The sequence below is a fragment of the Gorilla gorilla genome, chromosome 21, assembly GCF_029281585.2.
Source record: "Gorilla gorilla gorilla isolate KB3781 chromosome 21, NHGRI_mGorGor1-v2.1_pri, whole genome shotgun sequence".
NCBI lineage: Eukaryota > Metazoa > Chordata > Mammalia > Primates > Hominidae > Gorilla > Gorilla gorilla.
The window spans coordinates 70798099-70820007 of NC_073245.2; the positions used below are offsets into that span (position 1 = coordinate 70798099).

General features: G+C 42.8%; 1 long non-coding RNA gene across 1 annotated transcript in view; it reads left to right on the forward strand.

Moving 5' to 3' along the window:
- The first annotated feature begins 432 nt into the window (after positions 1-432).
- Positions 433-21909, forward strand: part of LOC101129187 (uncharacterized) — a 53132-nt gene continuing 31655 nt past the window's right edge. Inside the window, exons 1-2 of the long non-coding RNA XR_008674502.2 lie at positions 433-2154; positions 2566-2658. This is a non-coding gene — a long non-coding RNA (uncharacterized lncRNA). The remainder of the gene's footprint in view (positions 2155-2565; positions 2659-21909) is intronic.

Genomic DNA, 21909 nt, shown 5'->3' on the forward strand with positions numbered 1-21909 from the left:
CGGCAGATGTCACCATTATTTCTGAGGGGACTGGGTAGGTTTGTGGATGAGTGGCTCACATCACCCAAGACCCCATGTTGGGCTCAGCACTGCAGGGTGATGGAGCTGGGAGGCCTCTGCAGACCAGGTCCACTCATTTTCAAATGGTCTCTTGGGAGCCACCTAGAGAGGAGAGGACAGGGAAGGGAGGCAGAGAGGCCAGTCTCTGAGCCTCCTCCTCCCCCGTGTCATCTCAGGGTCACCATAGTACGCTTCATGGGGTGGGAAGTGGTGGCCTCTAAGTGTCTATCAACTGTGAAGACTGCAAAGAGGGATCCATGGCTGTTGGAGCAATGAGATACGCGATGACATAGACAGATCCGGAAAGCGCATCGTCTCCTGAGCAGAAGGGCACCCACGTAAGCCCAGAACACAAACCTGCAGGCAAGTATTGCATGCATTTAACTTGTGTGTGTCTAAGGCAAGCCATCAGACATACTCCAGGGGATGTCTTTCAGGAGGAAGAAGGAAGGAAATGGGTGTGGAGATGGAAGGGGGGCAAAGGGAAAAATTTATACAATAAGAAAATAAGACAGATGAGGGTCCCAACATAGACCAAGGTTGTTAGCATGCCATGAACTCAGTAATGTTACATGCAACTTTCTGTGTCTGCAGTCCAAAAAGTATGATAAGCAAAAGAGACTATAGAGAGACTGAGGCACAGCAAGGGGCAGGAGGATGGCCAAAATGGTGGTTGGGTGTCACCCAGACACTCAGGTCCCTCTGGCCGTGGCACTGACAGTCCGGAGTGATGTAGATCCACCAGGGCTTGCAGAAGAGCATGGTTCGGTGCCCATTCTCTGATGTCTGCTTGTGTGTGCAGAAGAGCTGCTTGGAGCAGGGTCTCACCTTTCCATACCCATTGGACCCCCGCCGCCATCCACCAGCTGGGTCGCAAGAAAAGGCAAAAGCTATTGTGACAGCTTCCTTGTTTTGAGAGGCTTTTGTCGAAGGAGGGAAAAAGAAAAGTCAGGAAACGTGTGTAGCTTCAAATTATGTCAGTTATAAAGTTTATTGTTAGCCCCCGTTATAAAAATCAATATATGCTCCTCATATAGGATTTTAAAAGCACTAAGTTTATTATTTCTCTCTCATCGTAAAATTAACAGTGGTCCTAATATACTATTTAGAAAATACAAAGTGGAAAGAAGAAAAATGAAAGTCACGCATCGTCCTCAACCCAGGGACAACTCCTGCTAACACTCGGATGCATGAATTTTACATATACATATAAATATTCTCATCTACAGTCAAATTTAATAATGTGAATGCCTTAATAAACCACTAATTCCTCAATTTCATCTTTTGGGTTAATTTCCTAGTCTTTAAGGAACTGTTAGATGCAACGCTACGGGTAGTAGGGGAAGGACACGAAAAAAGAAATCTTATTTTTTGGCCAAAATATCCTGCATATTGGATTTGCCTTTGTTTTGTTTTGTTTTGCTTTGAGCCTTCTGCCTTGTTAGGCAGCTGTTTGTATACTTTCCTCTGCTTTGGATTTCAGTCTGGAAGCAGCACATTGATTTTAAACAGAAATACCTTAAAAGAGGTGGTGTTTGGGGGTTTACAATCCCCCCACCATCAGCTTGCAAGTGGTTCTGTTCCGGCTGGCACGTTACACCAGTAAGAGGCTTGGTGTATCACCCAGGGAGCAGGTTAGCTAAATTCAAGGTGAACAGACGGCATTCTCTGTTTCTCTTCTGGCTGTCTGCCTAGTTTGGGGTCTTGGGGAATTGGAGAAGCAAAATTTGGGGGCTGGGATCTTACAAGTGCTCACAGCACAACCCAAGCCTAAGACCTTATTTTTCCCTTCCTTCCCTCTTCTTTTTTTTTCAGTTTACAATTAACACTCAGGGTTTAGTCTCCACCCCTCCCTCTTGAAATAGAATTTTTATCTCTTGATTCATGCTACAAGATAAAATCCATGTTTATCCAGTTGCATGAATAATTGATAAGCTCTTTCCAACTTGCCAGAAGCAACTTAGCCGTCTCGCCTTGGGGCCTGGAACCCCTGGCAATTTCCGGAGCACCGGCAAGAGACTTTTGCACAGTTTCTGCTTGGAGTCTACCGACTGTCTGTCTCAGAGCTGGGGGTTTATCTCTCGATCCTGATTCGTGAGTTACAGATTAGGCACTGAAGATTCCAGCACCGGGGATGCGTAGGGCCCGGGGAGGTAGGGAGGTGCACGTCAGAGTCCACTTAGATTTTCTGAACTCATGTCTGTGACAGGTGCAGACCTGGATTCCACTGGGAGCACCCCCCACCCCCACCCCCACCCCCCACCCAGGGCTGGCAATTTCAGAGTTCACAGCATTAATTAACTCTAATCTGTTCCCTGATAGTTTAAAGCAGGCTCAACATGTGAAAGCATTTTCCTTCCTGCTTATTTAATGGACTTAATGAGATAACAATGAGAATCTGTGTTTAGGCTCTGTAGCGCATTTGGCTCTCCCGCCATGTTTGTATGATAAAAGGCAGTGGGCTGTTATTTATGCGCTTAGCTGGTGTTTATTCTTTTTAAACAGGTCTGGACAGCTGCTTGTTACATTTGGCTCACGCTAGCTTAAAAAAGGAATTTATGGACCTTACTGCAGAACGTCCCAATTCTTCAGGCCAAGGTAAATGGAAGTTGGGGTGGTAGTGAAGTTGCAAACTGCCCCTAGGAAAAAAGGTTAACAAGATATTGTTCCTTCCACCCCCGGCCTCCCGTTGGTTCCCCCACCCCAAGAGCCTTCCCACCAGGCTTCAGGGTGACAAACGCTTGGATGTGATGGGGCTGAGACTTGCTTGTGCCTTTGTTGACGGCAGGGCACTTTTATTGAAACTTGTTGAAAGGAGCTAGCTTCGAAGGCTCCTCCAAGACTCTACACCACAGGGGGAAGCAGGACTTTGATTTAAGATACTCACATCTATCAACCACAGGCATTCATTCAGTTTTCTCTTTCATTTGGGGAAGGAAGGGAGAAAATGAATCAGAGGCTGATTTTTTTTTTCTGGCCTGTTTTCCCCAAGCTCCAGGAAATTAAGAAACATGCCATTAGTTTTAGCAAACAATTTAAACAAAGTAAAACCAGATCTCCCACCAAAGGCCGAGGACCATGAGGGGTCTGAGTGCCCCTGGCCCTGTTTGTGGACTCTGCGGGTCGTGGAGGAGCCATGAAATGGGAAGAGAGCTTGGGTGATACAGGATGGTGTGCGTGACAGTCCTCCCTGTGTCTTCTTTGCTACCATATTTATCATAGCTTAGATGTTTGTGGCCTGGTGGCGCCAAAGGTGAACAGAAAGCATTTTTGGGGCGCCATGGCCCAGACCTTAGCCTGAACGTTGTGGGAAGCCAGTGGGTGTCTGCAAGCGTTGGCGAGAACCAGTGGGCATCTCCTTGGAAGCCAGTCCCCAAGGTGGCTCTGGATGGCTTACTCCTGCATCTGGCCAAATCCACAGGGTCCAGCTGTGTCTCCAGGGCTGCGTGGCTTATTGAAAAAGAGAGTGTATGGTGGATTTCAATATCTATATTCTACAAAAAATGTAAAAGGGGCAGGGGACGGGAACAAAGAAACCAGTGCTGGTGATCCTGCCCCCACAGTAAGGTCTGCTTTAGTGTGGACATGGGACAGGGGCCAGCCCCTGCTGCTCCCTGGGGGAACACAGGTCTGTGGGGGTGGCTCACCGTCATGTATGCGATTTTGATGTTTGTACATTTGTTGTACCACATGAACCAGTCTTGGACGGCTGTTCTGAGTAAATGGGATGATGTGGGTAAAGCCCCCAACGCCAGAGCCTGGCACAGGGCCGTGCTGGGTAATGCTGACTCGTGGTGATGAGGGGAAGGAGGAGGCAGGATGCCATGGGTGAGGAGTCCAGGCTCCAGTGCCGCTGAACCACCATCCACCAGTATGATCTCAGCAAGCCTCTCTCCATCTGGACCCAGATGATTCACCCGTTAAACATCCCAGGCACATTGAAGGGAGACGAACAGTGTCCAGCATGGTCCTCAGCTGTGAGAAGCCATACGCTTGCCTTTTCCACCCTACAACTTTCCGTCATCTGGGGTGCAGGTTTCTTTCCTCTCTTTTTACTTATTACAAGGTAAAATACAGTCTTATTACAGAAAACTAGAAACCAGAACAGCCCATCACACAGTCATTCATTCAACAAATGCATATTGGGAAGGGTGGGGATGAGCCCCTGGTGGAAATGGGGTGAAGCCGTGGACTTTCTCTGGGTGCGATGAAGGCTGACGGAGGGCTTTGAGCATCCTCAAGATTCAGAAGTCTGTTCTCAGTCATCAGCAGCTGTACCAGGAGAGGAAGAACCTCTGAAGTGTTCTGGCTCCAAAAGCTAGTGAAAGTGCAGATTTCCTGAGAAGGAGTGAAGCTTAGGGCCCTGCCAGGCGGTGATGCTTTCTCAACTTTGGGGGCAGTAAAATGTACAGACTACAGGGAAGGAGACCAGGAAGGAGGCTGCAAAGTGTGCATGCTCTGGGAAGGGGGCAGGGAAGGCTAGCAAAAAGCTGTTGGGGACCCAGCCAGGCTGCTTCCCTTGGAGGCCCAGCCTGAGATGTGGTGTTTCCCACCATATATGGCAGAAATGATTTCAGGTGCTATGTAGATAAGTCACGAACTATCATTGAATCTTTTCTTGGTTGTATTGTGAAAGAAAAAGTCTCTGTTGGGTGCTGGTGTATCTTCGACACCACTTAACACTTGTCAAGCTCTCCTTTACTGAGGTAAAGCGGTCCTCAGGCTCAGAGCTTGTGACCAGGGAGCGGTATCTTGCCAAAATTTTATTTCAATGCTTTGTTTTCATTGTCTTTAAAACAAGAGATAGTTATCTTCCATTTGCCATGAAAGATACTGCTTCCCATTTCTGTTTTTTACCCATTTTTCATTAAGGTATAATTTGCATGCAGTAAAGTCTCGTCTTTTTAGGGTACAGTTCTGTGGAATTTCGATAAATGTATCCAGTGTGCAACCATCACATCAAGATATAGAAGGATTCCTTCACCCCTAAATCCTTCCTTGGGGATGACAACCTCTCTTCACCCTCAGTCCTTTGCAACTAATAATCTGTTTTCTTTTCCTATAGTTTTGTCTTTTCTAGCATGTCCCATAAATGGAGTCTTATAGCACGTAGCCTTTTGAGTCTTGCTTCTCTCACTTAGCAGAATGCATCTGATATCCATTCACATTGTGCCTGTATCAGTAGTTCATTCATTTTTAATAATGAATGGTGTTCAGTTGTAGGCCTACACTATAATTTGTAGAGGGGCATTAGGATTGTTTCCAGATTTGGCAGTTATAAATAAAGCCCCTATAAACATTCACGTACAAGTTTTTCATGAGCATGGGTTTTCATTTCTCTTGGGTAAGTACCGATAAGTAGGATTGCTATGTTGTCTAATACATGCATGTTTAACTTTGTAAGAAACGGCCAAGCTGTTTTTCAGAGTGGCTATACTATTTTGCATTCCTACCAGCAATGTATGAGAGTTCCAGTTGCTCCATATCCTCATCAGCACTTGATGTTGTCAGATTTTGTTTTTGTTTTTGTTAGTCTAATGGGTATGTACTAGTATCTCATTGTGGTTTTAGTTTGTATTTTCCTGATGACTAATGATGTTTAATACCTTTTTATGGGCTTATTTGAAATCACTATATTTTCTTTGGTGAAGATTTCAAATCTTTTGCCCATTTTAAAATTTGAATTGTTTGTGTTTTATTATTGAACTTATTATTGAGTATTTACATATTCTGGATACAAGTTCTTTTCTAGATATGTTATTAGCAAATTATTCTGCTAGCTTTCTTATTAATTTTCTTAATGATGTCTCTTGGAGATTGTATTAATTAGTCTGTTCTCATGCTGCTAATAAAGACATACCTGAGACTGAGTAATTTATAAAGGAAAGAGGTTTAATTGACTCACAGTTCAGCAAGGCTGGGGGAGCCTCAGGAAATGTACAATCATGGAGGAAGGGGAAGCAAATATGTCTTTCTTCACATGGCAGCAGGAAGGAGAAATGCCAAGCAAAAGGGGGAAAAGCCCCTTATAAAACCACCAGATCTTGTGAGAACTCACTCACTATCACAAGAGCAGCAGCATGGAGGTAACTGCCCCCATGATTCAATTACCTCCCACCAGATCCCTCCCATGACATGTGGAGATTTTGGGAACTACAATTCAAGATGAGAGTTGGGTGGGAACACAGCCAAACCATATCAGAGATCATAGGTTGTTAATTTTGATCAAGTATAATTTATCAATTTTTTCTTTTGTGGATTATATTTTTGGGGCCATATGTGAGAAATATTTACTTAATGTAGGGTCACAAAGATTATCTTCTATGTTTTCTCCTGAAGGTTTTATAGTTTAAAGTTTTACATTGAAGTCTATTATCTATTTTGAGTGAATATTTTGATATAGTATGATATATGAATGGAGGTTCATTTTAAAAATAAATATCCAATTATTCCAACCCCATTGGTTGAGAAGACTACTTTTTCTCTACTTAATTGCCTTTGCAACTGTGTCCTAAATCAACTGACCCTCTCTGTATAGGCCTATATCTGGACTTTATAGTCTGTTGCGTTGGTCTATATGTCTGCCCTTTCTCTAATTCCACATTCTCTTGAATATCTTACCTTTGTACTAAATCAGGTAGGGTGACTTTATTTAAAATATATTCTTCTGGCCAGCTGTGGTGGGTCACATCTGTAATCCCAGCACTCTGGGAGGCCAAGGTGGGAGAATTGGTTGAGGCCAGGACTTCGCAAACAGCCTGGGCATCATAGGGAGACCTCCATCTCTACAAAAAATAATTTTTAAAAAATTAACTGAGCGTGGTGACACAGGCCTGTAGTCCCACCTACTTAAAGGGCTGAGGTGGGAGGATTGTTTGAGCCAGGAGTTCGGGGCTGCAGTGAGCTATGATTGTGCTACTGGATTCCAACCTGGGCAACAGAGCAAGACCTTGTCTCCAAAAAATATTTTATATACATATATATATATATATATATAAAAAACTGTATATATATATAACTATATATATAACTGTATGTATATATATAACTGTATATATATAGTTCTATTCTAACTTTATTCTTCTTTTTCAAGATCACTTTTGTTATTTTTTCTTTGTCTTTTCATAAAAATTTTAGAATCTGCTTGTTGATTTCTACAAAAAATTCTGCATTATTTTTAAGTCTTGCTTTGCTGCCCAGGCTGGAGTGCAGTGGCATGATCATGGCTTACAGCAGCTTTGACTCCTGGGCTCAAGGGATCCTCCTGCCTCAGCCTCCCAAAGTGCTGGGGTTACATATGTGAGCCACCACATCCAGCCTCCCATGGGTTTTGATTAGAATTATGCTGACTGTATAAATCAGTTTGGAAGAATTGACATCTTCACAATATTGTCTTTGTCAACATGGCATGTCTTTCCATTTATTTAGGTCTTTGATTTCCTTTATCATTGTCTTTTTGGTTTTCAGCATATAGAGCTTGCATGTCTCTTATAAGATCCATACCTAAGTATTTTATAGGTTTTGGTGCTATTGTAAGTGGTATCTTAAAAAATTTCAATTTTCATTGCCAAGTATACAGAAATACAATTAACTTTTGAATATGGATCTTATTAATGTGACCTTGCCAAACTCACTTTTTAGTTTTAGTAGCTTTTTAGTAGACTATTTGAAATTTATATGTAGATTATCATGTCATCTAGCAATAGAGTTTGAATAATTTCTATTGACCTATCCTCAGGTTAGTTGATTCTTTTCTTACCTGTGTTGAGTTTACTAATGAGTCTATCAAAATTATTCTTTATCTGTGTGGGTGTTGTTTTTACTTCCAGCATTTCCAATTGATTTTTTTCTTATAGTTTCACTCCTCTACTGAAATTATGCATGTGATGATTCATGATGTTCTCATTTCCAGTAGAGTCTGTAACATATTATTCATAGTTATTTTAAATTTCTATCCATTGTGTTTCTACCTTTCCAATGTGGATGTCTTTTTTTCCCTTGCCTTATTGTACTGATACAGTATTAGACAGGAGGAATGAGAGCTGGTATCATCCCTTGTTCTCAATCTTCGGGGAAAAGCATTGTCTTTCACTATTATGTATGACATTAGAGTTGTAAGTTTTCTTGTAATGTCCTTTATCAGGTTGAGATTGTTCCCCTCTAGTCTTTGTTTCCTGAGAGTTTTTTAAATCATGAATATGTGTTTATAAAATGCTTTTTCTGTATCTCTTCTGATGATTATTTGATTTTTATTCTTCAGTTTGATGATATTACATTGAATATTGATATTACAGTGAGTTACATTGATTGAGTTTTTTGAATGTCAGACTATCCTTGCATTCCTTAAATAAACCCCAGTTGGCTGTAGTGTACTATACTTTTTATATATGCTTTTTTTTGCTTGCATTTTGTTAAGGATATTATTTATATTTATGAGGATTATTGGTCTGTAGTTTTCTTTTATCATAATGTATTTGTCTGGTTTAGATATCAGGGTTATACTGATCCCATAAAATGACTTGGAACACGCACCCTCCTTTTTTTGTATTCTTGGAGAAATTGTGTAAAATTGGTATTATTTCATTCTTAAATATTCAGTAGAAATAACCAGTGGAGCCATTTGGGCCTGGAGTTGTTTTTTTTTTTTTCTTCCTTCCTCTTCCTTCCTTCCTTCCTTCCTTCCTTCCTTCCTTCCTTCCTTCCTTTTTTTTCACAAGTGCTGACTGCTAGTGAGAGATTTCTTTTTAGAAAGTTTTGGCCAGGTGGCTCACACCTGTAATTCCAGCACTTTGGGAGACCGAGGTGGGTGGATCACCTGAGGACAGGAGTTTGAGACCAGCCTGGTCAACATGGTGAAACCCCATCTCTACTAAAAATACAAAAATTAGCTGGGCGTGGTGGCAGGTGACTGTAATTCCAGCTACTCGGGAGGCTGAGGCAGGAGAATTGCTTGAACCCAGGAGGTTGCAGTGAACTGAGATCATGCCATTGCACTACAGCCTGGGTCACAGAATGAGACTCCATCTCAAAAAAAAAAGTTTTAATTATGCATTTAAATTTCCTTAATAGATATAGGATTATCTATTCTTTGTAAGGTGATTTTCAATGTTCAATCTTCCATTCCTGATATTGATCATTTGTGTTGTCCTTTTCCACTGGTCAGTCTTGACAGAGGTTTATCTGTTTTATTATTTTTTTTTCAAAGCAGCAGCTATGGGCTTCATTATTTTCTTTTCTCAATTTCATTAATGTCTACTCTTATCTTCATTATTTCCTTTCTTTTGTTTATGATTGTTTCATCTTCACTAATGGCTTATTATTATTTATGTCTCTTTAAAAATTTTTAGTTGTTGACCCAAGTTTTATAACATGCATCTTTAATTAAAAATTCTAACCTCAAATAATATGATACTACTTTATATCTAATCTAAGAAACTTACAAAATATGCTAATTATTCTTTTCTCCAACACTTTTGTGTCATTGGTGTCATATATTAATATTTTATTTTTATGTATGCTGTGAGTACACAACAGCTTGTTACTACTTTTGTTTTTGCTACTACTTTTTTGAAAGTCAGTTATCTTTTAGATTAGGAGTTGACAAATTTTTTCTGTAAAGGGTCAAATAGTAAATATTTTAGGTCTTGTAGGCCACAAATTCTGGACCCTGTCATAGTGTAAAAGCAGTCATAGACAATACATACATAAACTTGTGTGGCTTTGGTCCAGCAAAAACCTTTATTTACAAAAACAGGCGGTGGGCTAGATTTGGCCCACAGGCTGGGATACATTTTGGGTTGATAGTTTTTGTTGTTGTTGTTTTAGCACTTGTATTGTCTTGTGGCTTGCCTGACATCTCAGGGGAAGTCTGATGTAATTCTTATCTTTGTTCCTCTGCATGTATTATTTTTCTCTGTCTACCTTTATGATTTTCTCTTTATCTTTAGTGTTCAGCAGTTTGAATAAGCTATTTCTAGGTGTTTGTTTTTGTTTAATTTATCCTGGCTGGTGTACTCTCAACTTTTTGGATCTGTGGTTTTGTGTCTGTCATTAGTTTTGAAAAATGCTTTTTGTATAATTTCAACTATTTTAATGTATTAATGTACATCTTTTGTATTTTAATGTATTAATATTGGTTTCATGGCCCATAAAATGGTTTGCTTTGGTTAATGTTTCTTGTGTACTTGGGTGGAGTGTTCTATAAATGTCAATTAGATAATTATTTCTTCAAATATTTTTTTCTGCCTCATTCTGTCTTCTCATTCTGTAATTCCAGTTACTGTTCTGCTAGACCATTTGTTATTGTCTCACAATTCTTGGATACTCTGCTTATTTTTAAAGCTCCTTTTTCTCTTTGAGCTTGAATAATTTCTATTGACCTATCTTAAGTTAGTTGATTCTTTTCTTACCTGTGTTAAGTTTACTGATGATTCTATCAAAATCATTATCTTTATGAGCGTGATTTTTATTTCAAGAATTTCCATTTGATTTTTTTTCTTATCGTTTTACTCTTCTGCTGAACTTACCCATTTGATAATTCATGGTGTTCTCATTTCCACTAGAGTCTATAACATTTTAATCAGTTATTTAAAATTCCTATCTAATAATTCCATCATCTGTATCATAGCTGTGTCTAATTCTGTTGATTCTTTTGTCTCTTGACAGTGTGTTGTTTTTTTTCCCTCACTTCTTTGAATGCCTCACATTTTCTTATTGAAAGCCAGACATCTTATGTAGGACAATAGATACTGAGGTTTTAACATCTGGGAATGGAGCATGTCTTTATTTCTGCTAGGACTTCAGTATGGGCAGTTGAGTTGGTCTATTTAGGAATTCAGATGTGTTAGATTTCATTGTTGGCTATAGTTGCTCCCAGTGTGCTGCCAGCTTCAAAGTCCTTTTATGTTAGTTTGAGTTTAAGTTGGGGGCTGGTTTGCCAGAGGATTTTTTTCAACCTCTGCTCCACCCTCAGCTTTTAGTCTTCCTTTGTGCTTTGCCATAGATTGAGTCTCTCTCCTGTCTCTTGTCCCTCTCCCGGGAAGAGACCACTGTTACCTGCTACTCCATATCTGTTTGCCTGGTAGTAGGGGTTGGGGAATATTCTCTGTTGTGCTTATTTTGTCTCAGTCTTAGCCAGGTACTTCATGGTTCTGTTTAGCTCCCAGCTATTGGTCTGGGCTTAGGATGCATTCCTGCCCGCCCTACTATACACCAGGAATAGTGTGAGGGGGGTTTGCTGTTGTTGTAGTTTCCTTCAGTCAGTTTCAATAATTTTCATTAGTGCCCTCATGGCAGTAGGTTTCATTGCCCTTCCCCTAGACGTTTTAGGGAGATCCAGGTGAGGATTTGTGCTTTTTCTGCAGTGGTTTCTGTCCTCCTTCCCCAGTCCTATGCTGCAAGGGATGCTTTCTCAGTATTCTCATCTTGCCCTTTCCTATCTTTTTTGTGGGCACTCAGTTCAGCTGTGGAAACAAGCCTGCATATAGAGTGAATTCATCTTATGTCTGTGGCTCTCAGAAGTGCCATATAGTCTCAGCAGCCCACGCTCAGCCTTTAGCAATTTGTTAAATATTCTAGCTATTTTTTTTTCCTGCCAGCATCTGATGGCACCTACTCCAGGTAAGCAAGTATTCCAGTCCTGGCTCTCCTTAGAGGTACCTATCTTTCCTTACATTTCAGGTCAGCTGGTTGCCTTGTAACTCACATCTCTGCTGGATTAAAGAAAAGTTGCAAAATTTCAAATTATCTGGCTTGGTTTTCTATTGGAGTAGGAAGAATGGGAGTGATGGTCTTTCCAGCATTCTACATCTGAAGCAGTTCAACTTCTTTTAAAAATAAACTTTCTCCAGTAAAAATAATGTGTCCTTTAATATATTAATGATATGAAGCAAAGCAAATACTATGAAGCAAGGTTAATCATACAACGCACCTACAACAGGGCTTTGGAGTCAGCATTCTGTCTCATATTTTCTGTGTGACTTTGGAGAAGGTACTGGACCTTGAGCATCAGTTTCTGTTTCCTTGTCTGTACAATGGAGATCGAATATTATCCAAAGAATTAAAAGAGCTAGTATATAAAAAGTGCTTGGCTGATGTTAAGTGCTCCACTAAATTGATAAAATTAACAAATGTTATTACTTTACATGGATTTAAAGACCATCTCTGCAGTGTGGAAGACAGTCCCAGATGCAGTTGGGAAATGAGGTGATTCTTCTCTGTGTGATTCCCAAATCTCCTGGACTCTGGCTGGCATAAGTGTGTGTGTGTGTTTATGAGAATGTTCACTCGTAGAATTCTCTAAAGTAGCTTCTGCCACTACTACCACCATTCAAAGCATACTCTAAGGCAAAAGAAGGAAATATTTAAAGAGTGTGAGAGACAGTGAAAATATCCAGCGCAAGACCAGGCATGGAGAAAGCCCCCAGGAAACATCAGCAAAGTGAGGAGGGAATGTACAGATGGGAGAAGTATGTATGGCTTGGAATAGACGCCCCCCCAGCTTAGTCCCTGCATGTGAACCAATAGCTGTGTGTCTGGGTGACCTTGGGCTGGACCCTTGACACCCCTGAGCCTCAATTTCTCATTAGCAAGATGGCAGAAATCTCTGCTGCCCTCCCTCACCTCGTATGATTGTTGTGAAGCTGAAACAAGACCATGTCTGTGACCATTTGGAAACTCTACAAATATATCAGGCATTAGTGTTAAAAATGATCACTCAAACCCATTCTGAAAGGTTGAAGGATACGTGAAAAGTGGACCTTGAGGCCTTCTCAGTTATGGCTTCAGAAATAGTTAAGGTAAAGTCAGGCGGCAAGTGATCAATGCCTCTCGATGTTTCTTTCCCAAGGAGGCACTCAGATTTTTGCAGCTGCCTGACATGTTTCTTAACAACTTACCTCCAACTGGAGAAACATCAGTAGTTGTCGAGGCCACAGTTTGTCTGGCTGATTTATACAAATCGGTGAAACAGTATCTCCAGCCTATTCTTTGATCTTGGTTTGAAGCAAGTCAACTTAAACACTCATGGGAGCTGGAAGGAGATCCTTCATATAAATGTGCCCACAAATCTTTCTTGGATGCTCAGGGTGAGGCCTCTGCTAGTTGCTTCAAAGGCCTCATCCATCATGACAGGGGGAATAAAAACTCAAGTTATGCTTTATTAACCTTATTGATTGCCACCCTTGACCCAACTCAACCCATATCCAACTGCGGCAGGAATTTCTAACTCAACTTTTGCTGTAGTAGAACTGCACTTCCTCCACCACAATCCTCTCTGCACCCTCCCTCCCTGGCCCTGGCGACTCTCTTTAATCAAGAAGGGCAGCAGGGAAGGAAGATCTCACTGCTGGAGACCAAGTGCTGTGGGTCATTAAGAGGGCCAGTTCTGGAGCTTGAATGCCTGGTTTGAATCCCAGCTCCAGCATATGCTGACCTTGGGCGAGTTCTAGAAATCTGCCCCTGCCTCAGAGTCTCCATTTATAAATTTATACGGTGCATTGGTAGGGGTTATACCAGATAAACAGAATCAGGAATTTAAATATGTATATTTTAAGGAATTGGCTGTGGGACTGTGGAGTCCGGCCTAGTAAGGCTGAAATCTGCAGGGCAGGCTGACAGACTAGAGGTCTGCAGGCAGGAGCTGATGCTGTGGACGAGACCGGGGGCAAAATTTTATTTTCCTCAGTGAACCTCAGTTTTGCTGTTGAGGTCTTTCTACTGATTGGATGAGGTCCCCAGAATATCAAGGACAATCCTTACTTAAAGTCCCCGACTGTAGACATTAACCCATGATAACTATAATACCGTCACAGCAGCACCTGCATTAGTGCTTGATGGAATAACTAGGTGCTAGAGCCTAGCCAAGTTGACACATTAAACTGACCAGCACAGATGGTGTAGAAGTGATGTGAAGAGTGTGAGGTACTACATGTAATGTTTGCAGGCTGGGACCCAGAACACAGTGTGGACTCAATAAATATGAGCTGTTCTTATTGCTGCGAGGATGCAGAGAGGAGACTCACAAATGTCCCCGTGTATAGTAAGTGCTCAGTAAACATTAGCGATTATTATGTCTTCAAAATTTCACTCAATATGCATCATTAATGTCAGGGCTGTGATGGTGGTGGGGGCACTGACTGGGGCCTATGGTAGCAAGTCATCTCATGCACACACACACACACAGTCTGTCTCACACACACTTGCATACTCACACACGTACGCATACACACGCTCATACAATCATACTCACACACACACATGGTTGATGACAAGTGGTGACTTCATAGGGTGAGGACTTATGAAGGATCTAGAGTCTGAGGGCTTGGGGAGTGGAGGTTTGCAGGATGAGCGAGTTTCCTGGGGAAGGGGTGGTGGCTGGAGGGGCGGGGCTGTGGAAGCCCACTGCAGCTAGGACAGGCGCAAGCGTCGGCCCCCGGGCAGGGTCCTAGTGTGGTGGGGTGGGTACCAGCCAAACCCTGCATATCAGGTCCTGACTATGGATACTTGATTGCTTTGATTTGATTTGATTTATTTTTATTTTTTTGAGATGGAGTCTCACTCTGTCACCCAGGCTGGAGTATGATGGCATGATCTCGGCTCACTGCAACCTCTGCCTCCCGGGTTCAAGCGATTCTCCTGCCTTAGCCTCCTGGGATTGCAGGCACCCACCACCATGCCTGGCTAATTTTTGTATTTTTAGTAGAGACGGGGTTTCACCATGTTGGCCAGGCTGGTCTCGAACTCCTGACTTCAGGTGATCTGCCCTCCTCGACCTTCCAAAGTGCTGGGATTACAGGTGTGAGCCACCATGCCTGGCCCTGCTTTGATTTTATATTGGCATTTTTTTTCTCTTTTAGTCTGAAAATAATTTAAAAAATTGCTTATTGGCCATATCCATCTATCAATCTATTTAAAAAATAACATACCAACATTATTGCTAACAATATGATTATTCCTAAAAACAGCTCCAGATTTCTTTGCAGTTCTTGTCTCACTAGGGGTGTGCATCCCTATCTGTGTATTTTTAAATCATCTGAAATGATTCTTCTCTGATTGGGGAAACCAGGAGGTGGCTAACCTTTACTTAAAGGCCAGATCACCTAGGTAAAAAATGAGATATCCTCTTGAAAGCAACAAGGACAAAGTTGTTCAGCACGCGTAAACTTGAGTGTCGTGATTGGTTTGTCTGGTCTGGTCAGGATACGCATGCGCTCCGCATCCCCCTTGCCATCTCAGGTCCAGGCCAACATTGTCTCTCACCTGACAACTGTCACAGCTTCCAAAATGGTCTCCCTGCTCCCACTCTACCCTGTGCCCTATCCTCATCCTTTTGTACTTGGCAGCCAGAGTGATTTCTTTTCCAAATTGAACTGTAATATCACACTGAAAAGGGGTTCAAAGAATTGTCACAAAGTCATGGACAGAATGGGAGGCCATTACCTAAGTGAAATGAGTCAGAAGCAGAAAATCAAGTCACTGCATGTTCTCACTTATAAATGGGGGCTAAACAGTGGGTACACATGGGCATACAGAGGAGGGTAATAGACACTATAGACTCCAGCAGGTGGGAGGGTGGGTGTATTAGTCTGTTCTCACTCTGCTAATAAAGAAGTACCAGAGACTGAGTAATTTATAAAGAAAAAGAGGCTTAATGGGCTTACAGTTCCACATGGCTGGAGAGGCCTCACAATCATGGCAGAAGGCAAAGGAGGAGCAAAGGGAGGTCTTACATGGCAGCAGGCAAGAGGGCATGTGCAGGGGAACTGCCCTTTATAGAGCCATCAGATTGAGTGAGACTTATTCACTGTCACAAGAAGGGGAAAAATCCACCACCATGATTCAATCACCTCCCACCGGGTTCCTCCCATGACACATGCGGATTATGTGGGCTACAATTCAAGATGAGATTTGGGTGGGGACACAGCCAAACCATATCAGTAGGAGAGGGTTGAGTGTTGACAAGTTACCTATGGGGTACAAAGTGCACTCTTCGGGTGATTTGGGTACACTGAAAGCCCAGACTTCACCGCCATGCAGTATATGGAGGTAACGACTGCACTTGTATCCCCTAAAGCTATAACAATTTTTAAAATAAAATAAAAATGGTCATATAGCACACTTCTATGGAACCTCAACCCAGATCAAGAAGTTGCTTCCTTGTCCCATCTCAGAAACTGTCCCCCTCACCCCCAGCAAGAGAACCACTGTTTTGACATCTCACATTATTATTTCATTTTACCTGCATTTGAATTGTCTTTCAATGGAGTAACTCAGATTATATTCTGTTGCATCTTGCTCCTTTTGCATAACTTTTTAAAGTGAGACACAACCATGTAGTTGTGTGTGGGTATAGCTCTGTTGTTATTTTTGTTGTACAATATTCTATTTATGAATATGCTATAATTTATTTATCTATTTTGCTGTTGATGGATATTTGAGTTGTTTCCTTTTTGGGGGCTACTACAAACAGCACATGTATGAACATTCCTGTCCACGTATACACCGCTGTTGGACAGAAGCAGATTTTCTGTGTTATGGAGTATACATAGGTTCAGTTTCTATAGATACCACCAGTTGTCCAAAGCAGTGGTCCTAGTCCACATTCCCAGTTGCAGTGTATGAGAATTCTAGCTGTTCTATACCCTTGGATTATGTGCCATTGTCTGGGGGTCTTCTGTTTGTTTTATTTTTGTTCCTTTAGTTTTTCCATTCTCTGAGTGTGTAGAGTATTTTACTGTGCTTTTAATTTGCATTTATCTGATGGCTAATTAGGTTGAGCCTCTTTTCATGTGCTTATTGATTATTTGGACATCTTTTTGTGAAGTGTGCCTGTTCAAGTCTTTTGCCCATTTTTATATAGGTGTGTTTGTATTCTCTCTGGACTTGTAATACCTTACAGGTCTGGATATGACTCCTCTGTCATTTGTATGTGATTTAGTTATGAAAGAGAATCTGTTCAGGAATCTGATCTTGTCACTCTCCTGGCATCCCCGTCTTCATAGGTCAGCATCTTTGAGAGGTTCTGGTACTCAGGCCTTTGAGTTCTCTGGCCTGTCTTTGGGCCACCCCATTCTGTGGCTTCTCCTTCAGCTATACTAGAGCCTCTAGAGTGTCCTTCTCCTTGTCCTGGAATCTGACACAGGGCAGTGTGACTCAGAGCTAAGGGCACAGACTCTGGAGCCACACTGCCTGGTCTCACCACTCAAGTGTCAAATGGTGCTGACAATAATAATAATCCCCCCTCAAGAGTTGTGAGGAGTTAATGTGAAGTCCTTAGAAGAGTGCTGAGCACATGGCAAGGCGGGGTGAACGTGAATATTTTTTTATCATCATTTATGTTCATTGAGGTTCTGCTTTTGGAAATGTCCTTTCCTTTCATCACCTATGATTCTAATCACCCTTGGCTAATTCCTACCTACCCTGTAAGTCTCAGCTCCAAAATCATGTCTTCAGGGAAGCCCTCTGTATCAGTCAGCACAAGCTTAGTTGACTTGCAGTAATGAACAACCTCAAACTTGCAGTGGCTTTAAACCATCAGAACATATTTTCTGCCACATGTTCCCTGTTGGGTGGCTAGGGGATCTGCCACCATGATACTTTTGAATCTTTGCTCCAGAACCTTGTCCATGGACCAGCCACTACCTGGACTGTCAATAGGCAGTGGTAGAGGGAAAAAAGGCTCTGGCAGGTTTCACACAGGGGATTAAGGCTCACCAGGAATGACTCTTATGTGTCTCTCACTCTCGCCAGAACTAGTCACAGGCCACATTGACCACAGGGGCCAGGAAGTTCAGTTGCACCTTGTACTCGGAAGGAGAGAGAACTGAGATATTTGGAGGGTTGCACCAATGACTAATGACAATTTGCCTGAACCCCAAAGTGAGTTAGGCCATGCTATTGTGTGCTTTGTCTATTTTACCTTTCTAACACACACCAGTGGGCAGTCATGTGTTTGTGTGACTATTTGATTATCGTCTATGTCTCCCACCAGACTGAATTTCACAAGGGCAGGGCCCTATTGGAACTGTTGACTGCTCTATCCCTGTTTCTGTCACTTGCCCCTTGCAGACATTTGAGAAGTTTGGTGTCTATAGCAGTAAATCATTGGAAAATAGATGCTGGTCTCTTTATCCTGCCATCTCTAGATACCTTTTCTTCTTTTAATTATTCACTGCAGAAATTTATATACCCATCTCCCAGCTTCCACAGTTATCAACATGCCAATCTTGTTTCATCAAATTCCCATATTTCATTGCAGAAATTTTTGAGTCTATAAAAAATAGAATCATATAGTAAACTCTCATGTAACCATCTCCCAGCTTAAACCGTTATCAACATGCCAATCTTGTTTCATTGAATTCCCATATTCTCTCCCCACCACTATTTTAAAGTAAACACATCCTATCATTTCATTCGCAAGTCATTCACTACAATGTAATACCATTACTGTGCCTCAAAAATGGACAGTCATTTTAAAATATCATATAATACCCAGTCAATGTTGCAATTCCATTGATGGCCTCATAAATGCTTTGTTTAAATTAAGATCCAAAGAAGATCCACACATTGCATTTGGTTGATTTGGTTTTGGAAATCTTTAGTGAATCTCCATTCCCTTTTTTATTTTCTTATTTTTCTATTGGAAACCATATCATCCATCCTGTAGCCTTTGCCATAATCTTGATTTTGCTGATGGGATGGTGTCTTCTGATATGTTCCTCTGTCCCCTGTGTGTCCTGCAAACCTGTAGCTAGCTCTCAGTAAGATCTAGAAGTTTGATGATGTTCATATTTGACTTTTTTGGCAAGAATTCATCAGAGTTGTCATTGTATACTTGTACTGCCTCATTCCACGTGATGTCTGTTTGTCTGTTAAGCTTCCTCAGAGGTTTTGGGGTTTGCCAGCCTGATCCACCATGGTACCCACCTTCATCCACGGTACCCACCCCCACCCCCCAATTCCCAGTGACCCCACTCCTGTTTACTTTGTTCCACTTTCTTACAAGAAAAATCACATCCTAAAATGTTCCCTCCTTGCACGGAAAACCCATCCAGACGAGGCTCAAGTCATAAAAGAGCATGAGACATGGATCTCCATTTGTTATGAAGTTAGTGGGCATCAGCTTTATCAACAGCCCCCATCTTTAATCAAGAAGAAATTACCCACTGGTGGGACATTATGGTTTTCTTTTACAACTAGCTCATTTTTAAAAAAATTAATTTCAGTTCAATTTTTTTTTTTAATTTTACGTTTCGGGATCCATGTGCAGGATGTGCAGGTTTGTTACATGGGTAAACGTGTGCCATGGTGGTTTGCTGCCCCCATCAGCCCATCACCTAGGTATTAAACCCCACATGCATTAGCTATTTATCATGATGCTTTCCCCCACCATCCCCCCACACAGGCCCCAGTGTGTGTTGTTCCCCTCCCTGTGTCCATGTGTTCTCATTGTTCAGCTCCCACTTACAAGAGAGAACATCCGGCATTTTGTTTTCTGTTCCTGCGTTCGTTTGCTGAGGTTAATGGCTCAGTTCAACTTTAAGCAAGGAAAGAGAAGGATAATTGTGCAGCGTTTCCTGAAAAGTTATGAAAGAAAGCAAAGGGTCATTTTTCAGAACTCCTCTCCCACCATTAAGAATCATCCGTCGTGGCTCTTCCTTGTGTCTTGCAGCCGAGCTGTAAGCCCTGGAATTGGCTGATGGGGCTTTGCTTCCAAAGATGTTTCTCAGATCCTCCTATTTACAAGGAGGGTGTTTGGAACTAGAAAAAAGCTGCAGGTTCGCATCAGGGGAAATTTTCAGTGCAGCTCACACACTCTCATGCCTGCTGGGAATCCGGGCCCTCCCCACTCCTACTCTCTTCTCTGCAGCCCTCTCCTCTCTTCTCCATCCTTATTTCCATTCGAATCAGTGGTTATGGGGTGCTGTCAGGCCTGAGCACTGATGAAGGGATTTTTCAAGCTGTAATTTGTCATGTGGATGAAGGTTTGATCCCTTGTTTGGTGCCCGCAACATTGGGGTCCTAATTTCCACTCCAGGGCCAGTTCTCTGTGGAGCAGGGCAAAGCTTGCCTAACCTTTCTATGTTAGTTTCATCTCCTGGAAAATAGAGTTAATATCTACCCTGCTCCTAGGAACACGGGAATTAGTTATTGTTTTTTCAGAGTGCTAATCTCATACCTTTGCCAACACAAGGCAATTCCACCAACAGCCCCCAAATTATATCTGATCACATAGTGGCTGAATGTGTTGATCATCACTACTTCCATTGTGAAACTCCAAACGAATATTTTTAAGGTTGCCACTTTATTCATAAATCCAAGAAGTTATCACAGCCACTGCAGTGAGTGAGGTTCAGAGCTGAGGGCCACTTGGAAAAAATCACCACCCACTCCAGCCCCGGCCTCCATCCAAGGCTAGGCAGGCTATCACGAAGCAAATGAGAAGGTCACGACAGGCTGCAGCTTCGTCCCTTTCCGTTTCGGGCTATGATTAATCTTTTCTGATGTTCTTTTATTTGAAAAAATAATCTAAACTGGCCCCAGACAGAACCAACTCTCCTTAAAAGGGAAATCTACATGAAAGGACGGAATGTTGCTCACAGAGAGAAAAGACAGGGAACCCATCGCTGGAGGTTTGAGGCTCCTGAGGAGAGCACTAAGGTGCCTCGTCTTTAACTTATGGGCATAACGGGAGAGCTCTTTCTTCTTGAAGTTGGTGATTCACAACCTCATTTGAGGTCTGATTCCATCAAAAATACATCCAGCTCCAAGGGCTGCCAAAAAAAAGGAGGTTTTCGCTCACCCACGAGACCCCACACAGTTTCTCCTCCAGCCTGGAGACCTGGGTGTACTGTCAGGGCCCCCACCTTCAGTTCTCCTGCCCTCCTGAGTTGTAAGCAGTCCCCAGGAAAGACTCTTCAAGAGGCAGGCTGCTTGGGTCTGGATGGTTCTCTAAGTCAGAGTTTCTCAACTGATGTGCGACTGACATTTGGGGCTGAGTCACTGGGGTGGTGGGGACAGATCTTTGGGGCTGAGTCACTGGGGTGGTGGGGACGGATCTTTGGGGCTGAGTCACTGGGGTGGTGGGGACGGATCTTTGGGGCTGAGTCACTGGGGTGGTGGGGACTGACCTGTGTGTCACAGGAGGTTTAGCAGCCTTCCTGCTCCCACCCACTGGATTCTGTGAGCAGCCCCTTCTCCCATTGCAACAACCAAAAATGTCTTCAGACATTGCCAAATGCTTCTGGGTGAGAGGGCGCAAAATCACCCTGGTGGCAATTCATGGAGCTGTTGGTCCCACAGCCCTTTCCAGGGTACCTTCATGTCCACAGGGAAACTTCAAAGTGCCAGGGCCTTTGGCTGAGTGGGTGAGACCTTGGGAAGGCAGAGCATGGAGCTGTCCTGACACGGGAGCGTTTTTTTCCCTTCTGCACACATCCGCCTGGCAACCGTGCTACGAGTCATTGTGGCCTGCCTCCCAGGTGCCCCTTTGAATTGTGCCCACCAACCAGGTGGTTAATCAGCTCTCCAGCACTGCTTGGAAGCGTCCCTACCTAAGCGAGCATGTAATTACCAGCTCGCACCCTCAGCCGTGGACACGCAGGAGAGCAGCGGCAGAAATGGGTGGCTCATTGCAGGAGGGGGAGCGGGGGACTCTGGCCTTTAAAGCGTGACATGAATGCCAAAGATGATGGCGTCCGTCCCCTTTGGAGACTGGACATATTTTGCTGGCCTTTACTGGAACACAGCCGCCGGATCCCTGCAGATGGCTAGGGCTACCTGAGCTACCTGTGTGAGGGAGCGGGCCCCCAGCCCCGGGGGGCACCTGAAGAGAGGCCTAAGCCTGCACAC